At 36.0% G+C, this 7,534-nt stretch overlaps 1 long non-coding RNA gene across 1 annotated transcript in view; it reads right to left on the bottom strand.

Moving 5' to 3' along the window:
• Positions 1-4,364: 4,364 nt before the first annotated feature.
• The window catches only part of LOC134297723 (uncharacterized), a 7,236-nt gene continuing 4,066 nt past the window's right edge, over positions 4,365-7,534 (bottom strand). Inside the window, exon 2 of the long non-coding RNA XR_010004583.1 lies at positions 4,365-6,416. This is a non-coding gene — a long non-coding RNA (uncharacterized LOC134297723). The remainder of the gene's footprint in view (positions 6,417-7,534) is intronic.

The following is a 7,534-nucleotide window of genomic DNA, read 5'->3' on the forward strand; positions in this document are numbered from 1 at the left end:
TCCATGCTCCTTACCCCTACCACTTAGGGCAGACACTTTCGTTGTGAGGATGTCAGTTGCTCCCCATGTGTTTCTAAAAGACATGAGGAAACAAAAGAACTCCACATGCTATTTTCTTGTCATTAGCATCATCGATTGCAAAAAATAGCATGTGTGTAGCAATGTTTCTATAGCAGTGGCAACTATTCTTGGAGATGACGAGAAGGTGTGCAAATTCTCCACATGTATCTGTGCAGGGTTATTACTGTTTTTGTTCCACTCTCAAAATGACAGAAAGGCTCCTAGAAGACCAATTAGACTTGCCACGGTACTGTCTGCCTTACTTTAGTAGAGGAAAAATGCCATTCCTGGAGCCTTCCAGAAATACCAAGGAATACTATTTCCCTGTTTTGGTTTTTAAAAGATTTGAACCATAATTTTTCCACTGAAAGAGGGTGGTGGTCTCTGGAACCTGAAACGAATAAGTAGGGATTTATGCCAAAAGTAATGTGTTGCTTCTAATTACGAGATATTAGATCCTAAGTGGACAGGACAATGCATTATACTTAAGAACGTAATATAAACTGTATCATCCCTTTATGTTTTCTCATTCTGAGTTATCATTTGCCATACTGTGCAGAAACGGGGCTTTCCAGGAAACTAATCAGATGAAGCTTTTATTAAAACTAAATTGTTATCCTAAAGAGATGAAATATTATCATCTGTCTCATTGAAATCAATATTTCATTCATGTGATAGTGGGTGATATGATTTCTATGTGAATAAGTTGTTTCTGAGAAACTACTTATAAGTTTTTTTAAAAAATGTCGTAAGGTACTTCATGACTACTTGCTGAATGCCTTCTGTTATCTAAAATGTCATGCAATCAAAGTCCAAGTTCATGAATAAAATGTCTCTGATCATTCCTAAGCAATGTTTCATATGGATGGCTTTTAAAAATGATACAAAACATGTCAGACAAGCATGCAAGCTTTGGAAGGAACTAATAAAGTGAATTGGTATTTTCATTCAAATTTTGTGATTTACTTTGCTCTTAAATTATTCTTTTCATACTTTTGATTTATTACGACCACTGAAGGCAACATTATACATAGATTTCTATCTCTGATCCTGACTCTTCAAGTTCTTTTTTTTTTGCACCATGCAGCAACTACTTAAGATTTCTACACTACATCAATATATATACCACATCTGCATTCATCCAATTAGAGTTCCTATGATCAGTTGAGCATACCCTTTTATTAAATAGCTTCCCTTTCTGAGTTCATATGATGAAGACATTCAGTGAAATGTGCTGGATGACTTTCCCACAATCACTACAGTCCATTTTATGGAATCCAACTCAGTTCTTGTCAGGAACATATGATGGTTGCATTAGTTGTAATATTATCTTGCAGCCATGGGTTCAACAACATCAAAATTATTTCAGACATTGAAGGGATTGAGGAAGCCCTTTCATTCAAAGTATGCACTGAAACTTGAGACTTTTATCTCTCATGTTTTTCCCACACCCTATTTAGTGAGTGATGTTTTTGAAGATCAGCTTTACAGTTTTGATTTCTCAAGATGTTTTCGTCTACCTTGAATACTAAAAAAAGGAGTTGTAAAATACTCATTTCCTACCATGTCAAATGAAAATATGATTGACAACATATTTCACCCATTTTTTTCTGACTCAGTTTTATTAACGAGCATAATTGTTGTTTATGACATAGACTCAAGCAATAACACAATATCTAACATTATGATTTGATTCATGTAGTTAGTCTGTGAGCTCATTTAAGGCCAAGTACTCTGTGAATTTGCTTGAGAAACCCTGTGTTGGTGTCTGCTGATCCAGCCAGACAGACTAAATGAAATCTCACAAGCTCTTTAGCCTGACAAGGTCACTGAAATCCTTTTCAACTGTCACATCCTCCAAACAGTACAAAAGGCCCATGCCCACCTAGAGTCTTGTGTTGCAGAAGGGAATCATTAGAACTCAATCAGAAATGCACAGAGGCCCATATTACAGAAAAGTTGAATATGTACTAAATGATAAACTTCCTTTTGGAGAGAAACAATTCCATATCACTATAATATTTAATGTTTTGAAAGGTTGTCTTCAGGTGTAGTGTGCTTCTGTATCTGTATGCACACGTGCGTGCACTTATGACTTTTGCTCAGAAGAGCAAAATGTTGTGGGCGGTGAGACATTGTCTGCCCTAATTTATCCCTCATAAGGGCCAACCAAAACTCTGGGAAATGCATTCCGACTCCTTCCCTCTCCCCAGCTGTTCTCATCAATGGCATTCTATCACACACTGGAGACTTTGCAGCTCTTCAATTGCTCTCTATCCACCCCATCTCTTTTCAAGCCCTACTTCACTCTCTTTTCTTTCATGCATACTCCACAGATTTCCTCATGCCGAGGAATCCAACTACGTTAACGATCTCAGTAGGAAACGTACATCTCATCCGTACAACGCCAGCTATAGAACGCTAAGAAGCCAAAGGACACCTGAGATCATTCCTTTTTTTCCTGGAGGCCACTTATTTTTTACTCCCTAGGAAGAGCAAATAACCCATTATCTTGCGCATGCAGGCATTATAGGGGATCCCAAGTGAGGGCTGCGTTACTTGGCCAACTTACAAAATGTAAGCCCTGCTGTAGGGTTCTGCCAGACGCCAGGAGCGGTCTCAGCTGCCAGAGGGTGAAGCACAGGGCCAGCAGAGTGGGTGGGTTGGGAAACGTCTCTCTCAAGGGGCCTGAGAAGAAGAAGAAACTAGAAACAACCACTTAGCATCTATTTAGAGCCTGGGAGCCTTTGTGAAAGACATCCCCATTACTGCTGAAAAGATGCAAATTTGGTGAAATAATCAGCTGTATGGCTCCGGGCTGTTTCTGAAGTACCCTGATTTTTTACCATAGTGAAGATATTAGTGGAAGGCACACAGCAAGGCCAAGTTCATGTTGCTCAGAGGTAGCCCCTAACCAAACTCCACCAAGTGTTGTAAAAGAAGATTTGTAATCCCAGAAAACACTGATTGTTCGGCTAGGAAAGTGGGTTTTTTTGTTTTTTAAAAAAAGAGGGGGCGTAACCTGAGGCAGGTTTCAGGGGTGCAAAAATGAAAAGAGGAAAAAGAAAGAGCGGAGAAAGGCACAGCTCACAGGCACAAATGATGCAGAAAACATTCCTTGTTTGTGAATGTTTCAAACCCATTCAGCATGTTTTATTGTCAAATCACTGCAGAAATATGTCAATTAAGCCTTCCAGTCTCACATCCGATCCCTCTTCCTCTTGCAAGGAGCTGCTGAGCTGTATGCGAGAGATCTTTAAAGCTGTGCAGTGCTGGCACATCTTGTTTTAAAATGAGCAGATGCATTAGAAGCATTTTTAAAAGGAAAAAAATCTTATTTTTGGAAAATAATCTTGTTTGTAATAGCACTATATTCCTTTTCTCTCCTCTCTCCTCTTTCTCCTCTTCTCCCCCACCATCAGAAAACATTTTACCCAGTTTATTTAGCTAAAGAATTATAATAAATGAGCAAATCCAGATTGAAACAGATCCAGAGGTTCGACACAATTATCCTCTGCAGAAGCATTTGTATTTATTTAACAACTGCTATATTATAATAACTTTTACATTCGAATAATGTCGAATGTCAAAATATTGCGCTAATTTAGAAAGAACGCACTATGGCTTTGAACACTCATATTCCACACAGACAAGTATTTATCATATGAATTGTGAAAATAAAATAAGTTACTATGTCAAGCATATTTAAAATACCTCTACAGAAAACAACAATCTCTATAAACCTCAGTTAGAGAGCAATTACAGAACTTCTGGAAGTTCTGAAATACGTTCTGGCTTTATGAATCCTTTTTTGTGACTGGCAGTGTGAGAAAAGAACTACACTAGTTCATAACATTTCAGAGACATAAAAATCATGAAGTTTAAATCAAAGAAAGTGTATAGTTTTCCATGCATATCCTTATACTTATACATTATATATGCTCCTCCAATTCATTTTTTCCTCAGTGGACAGATATTCTGCTGTAGTTTCAGAATAACGTTGGGGGGGGGGGGGCAGGGGAGAGAGAAACCATTGTAATAAATGCTATTACTTGTCTTTATAGATAATATAAGCTACAAAAAAGAGGAAGATGAAAATGAGCAAAAAGTCCTTGCCTGGTGCCTTTTGAAGCCCCCACCCTTTCTTCATTTTTCCATAACAACATAAAAGATGCTGTTATGACAAGTACCCTGGTAGCTCATTCTTTCATTTATAATTTAACCACAGCCTATGTAAGCTAATCAGAAAAAAGAGAAAGAAATGTGGAGCATGATTACTACAGCAATCAAATAGGGCAAAGCTTCTTGAACAAGTTAAAGCATAAAACACAAAAGAAAAAAGACAAAACAAAATAGAACAAAACAAAACAAAAAACAGAAAGGAGACAAACTATTGCAGGGAAATCTGAAAACGTGCGATATTTCTTTAATACTTCATTTTAAAAACTACCTAATTGTGTTTTTAAGCTTCGGTTCCTGTAATTTTGCAAGACGAGGCATTCCAGTGAGAAAACATATGGTAAGGGATTTTAAAACCACATAGCTGGAGTGCATCATAGACTTATCTGCTGCTTTAGTGTCACAAAAATCCACCACTGAATTTATCCAGTCACCCATTAAAGAAAGGAAAGAATTAAAGGAAAAGGAGCTTTTTTATTTTAAAAAGCTGGAAAATTACTGAAAAGTCAGTACAAGGCTCAAAACCATAGTATAGGCCAATTATCTGTTTCAGGATCCTTCCTCCCATCTATTATATTCAGTAGTCTAAAAGCCCTCATTATACTCGACTTATGGGGAAGGCCTGGGTGAAATGAGATCTGACATAGGCTTTCAACAAAAATTAGTCAATCCTTTTAAAAATCAGTGACCACATCCCCCTCTGCCCCAGAAAAACATGAGAGCTTCTATACACTTCATATATATATTTTATTTTGTAAGAGCATGCATGATATACACTCACACACTTACACATATGTATATATATTACTTTTGCATATATTAAAAGCCGGTTGACTTGCAAGATATATTTTACCTGGAAAGAAACTGAATCAGCACTTCCAAGCAGCAATTTCAGTGGGAATATAAAGATATAATGGTGACAAACTTTGACATTTGCATGTCAAATCGAGAAAGGCATACAAAGCACTTTGAACTGTGCCATGGTTATTATAGGACAGGTTTCAAAATTACATTTTTTCAGGCCACACAGCTTCATGAAATTCATAGTGTTTTGGAGGGCATTTTAAGAGAACACGACACAGTGTAACAGATGGTTAGAATCAGTGGCTTCTTTAAATTGATTGTCTAAAGTTGTAGTAGGTATATCATATATGTTAACACTGAAGACTATCCTGGAGGGCAAAACTCAAGAATTCCCTAAAGGTAATCAGCAGTTTGTTACTAGTATTAGATGTTTATTTCTCCACACCTCCAAAGATGGAAGTGACAGATTCTTTTTCACCATTTAAAATATATATATATTTATTTTTTCTATAAATAATTTTGGAAGTGGTATGTTAGTTAAGATGAATTGTTTAGGAGCTGATATACATCCATGTGTAGTTCAAATATTATATTTCGTGGTTTCTGCTGCAAGGAACTTCTAGACAACCCAGAACCACACTGTACAACATACATACTGTACAACATACACTATACAGCACACACTGTAAGTTAGTTAAGATGATAAGTCAACTTCTGTTTGTATGCCATCTTAAGCTTCAGAAACCTATTTACCTATTTTCCAATCTTCTACTAATTCTGAATGTTATCTTCACTATCTGAACATATACTGATTTTCACACAACCATGTTTCTAAGCAATTTTCTTTCATGGATGTAAATATTCCTTACATTTACCTGGAACTAATGTTCTTAGGATCAGCTGTAGAAAAAGACTGCAACTTCTGAACAAACAACATAATAGTATTATTTCTCTTCTGATTTTCAGTGATATCTGCATGTCTTTTTCCAGTGCGGATGTCTGAATGAAATACATGAGTCTGGTAAGGTGATAATCTTTATAATTAGTGCACAAAAAAACCGATTAGGGACAGTTTCAAAAAACCTTAAGGCACATAAAATGATTTTTTGTTTATTTGCTTACTTTATTACTGTCTGAGTTAATCGCTAATGAATGCGAGGAAGGCTCAGTAGCAATAGGCTAATGAAAAGGTGTGTCAGATGCATTTTACAAAGTACAAAATCATTGGTCTGAAAATGCTCCTATGCAGAGCCTGAAAATGTGGATCACTTACCTGGAAGGATAGCTCACCAAAATTACTAGGATCTGCTAGTGATAAAACATGCACAGATTATATAGCTGGATGTGGACCTTGCTTTTCTTCTCATGTTCGCCTTAAAAAAAACATATTTATATTTATTGGTCATACATAAACACTTAAATGATTATGAATGGAATACAGGGATTTTGGTTTTTGGGTTTTTTTTAACAAAACTTTCTGCTTGAGAATTGATCACTAGCTCTTTATAATTTCAACTGCTGTTGTCACCTTTTACAACAATTCTTCAACAGCCCACAAATATTACCTATTAGTGAATTATATTATTTAAGAAGCAGGGCCAGAAGACTTCTATATCTTATACACTAAGTACATTTTGTATAAAAATATAAAAATCATGAATGAGAGGGCCCCAGGTCTGCTAAAGATTTCTGGATACAGTTATACGTTACTTCATTAAAAACAAATAAACTATGTTCTCCATTCATTATTCATGTCATAAACATCTGCATTTGCAAATGTCAGCTGTACTAACCATTATGTCCATTGAAATGTTTGTGCCTCACAGTTCTGCACATTCAAGTTTGTCGTTCACATATGTCTGCTTGGGGGGGGGGGGGAAGCAAAAAGCCTTTCTGAAATTAGCTCCCCATTTATTTTTCACGCACACTTAGGGGAAGGAGGTATGGTTTTATTTATTTTGCTTGCATTCAATTTGGTTTTTTTTAAAAAAAAACATTTAAAAGCTATTCGGGAAATCTTTTATTTTTGGCTGGCACAGGTTAGTAGGAAATAGGTGGGAGGTGAGTCTTATTCATGATGCCAAAGCTATAGGCATGTGTGTATGTGTGTGCTTGTAGAGAGAAATTATCACAGAAAAAAACCCAATGAGAATCACTTCATTTATTTTATTTTATTTATGTATTTAACTTTATTTTTATAGTACCTTTTTTCCTAATATGGGGACTTAAGGCAGCTAACAGCAAATATGACAAATGACTTATCAATATGCAAGGTGAGCTTTTTGTAGAATATTTTTGTTTGGTCAAATACATCTGAATAAAAAGTATTCTACAAAATTCTGATACTGGGTTCTGTCCTCCATGCTCCATACATTGCACATCATTAATGTGGAAATCCACCTGGCATATTTTATTTATATGTAGACATTTAGTATATATATACACACACACAATTATGTTCCTTCATGAATAGGGCTATTTCTTACTTGGT

The sequence above is a fragment of the Anolis carolinensis genome, chromosome 3 (assembly GCF_035594765.1).
Source record: "Anolis carolinensis isolate JA03-04 chromosome 3, rAnoCar3.1.pri, whole genome shotgun sequence".
Classification (NCBI taxonomy): Eukaryota; Metazoa; Chordata; class Lepidosauria; order Squamata; family Dactyloidae; genus Anolis; species Anolis carolinensis.